Here is a 1,082-nt window from a genome sequence, read left to right on the forward strand (position 1 = left end):
ATTCAGAGTAGAGTTCAGAACTCTACACTTTATCTGCTGTATTGGGCATTTTGTCACTTAACTCATGTCTAGGGAAAAAAATCATGGAAGAAAGCTTTATTTTGGCTCGTTTCAGAGACTTCATTCACTGATCATATGCTTCATTACTGTGGGCCTAAGGCTGCACATAATGCAGGAAGCATGTGGTAAATCAAGGCAGCTTACCTTATGGCAGCCTGGAAGCACAGAGGAATAACAAGGAGCCAGGGCCATCCCTTCAAAGGCATGCTCCAAGTGACTCACTTCTACCAGCTAGGCACCACCTTCCACAGTTCCATTATCTCCCAACAGCATGCTTAGATTTGTTTTGGTTTGTTTGTTTGGGGTTTTTGTTGTTGTTGTTGTGGTTTTAGATGTTTTTACAGCAGTCGGACACTAGAGGGCAGAAGCGCCTTGGCTGAGACTGCAGAGGAAAAATGTGTCACTTTAAATCTTTTGTCTGAGAGCCGCTTTAGCAGCTTTTGGCTGCAGCCGCTCGGCAGGGGTTAGCTAATTTGAATTTTCACTGACCTGCTTTTCTCTGTTGCTTGAATGTTTGCGGGTAGGGAGACAGAGCTGGCTAGAGGAATTCTGCCTGACTCCAAAGCTTTGGTGGAGATCCCTGAAATCTTTGGGGATTTTTCTATAACAGTGTTCAGATAGAAAAGTTGAGAAGTGATGGTTTCCAAAGTGACGTTCCTGAAATAAAAATTCCAGGGGATCACAGTGGCTCCCAGTCACAAGACCTGCCCACAATTTTGAGAGGCTGGCAGCCACCCCTAATGGTCCTTACTTGGCCGATGCGTTACCAGTTTTGATATTAAAAAGAGATGTCTAGACAGAGGTCTTTTGTCCACACCTGTACAGGCAGTCGGGGTCCTCCTAGGATGTCAGAGAGACCTTCGGCCAACACCAGGGAGTAGCCCTGGCCAGGAGGCGTCAGTTGTTTCTCTGGTCCTAGCGGTCCCTCGCAAGGATTTTTAGATCAGAAGAGAAAGGAGGAAATTTTAGAAGAGAGAAAGAGATTAGATTACCCTCCTGAGTGGGAGGGATACTCACGGATT

Source organism: Nannospalax galili, unplaced genomic scaffold (assembly GCF_000622305.1).
Source record: "Nannospalax galili isolate Female #2095 unplaced genomic scaffold, S.galili_v1.0 scaffold1131, whole genome shotgun sequence".
Classification (NCBI taxonomy): domain Eukaryota; kingdom Metazoa; phylum Chordata; class Mammalia; order Rodentia; family Spalacidae; genus Nannospalax; species Nannospalax galili.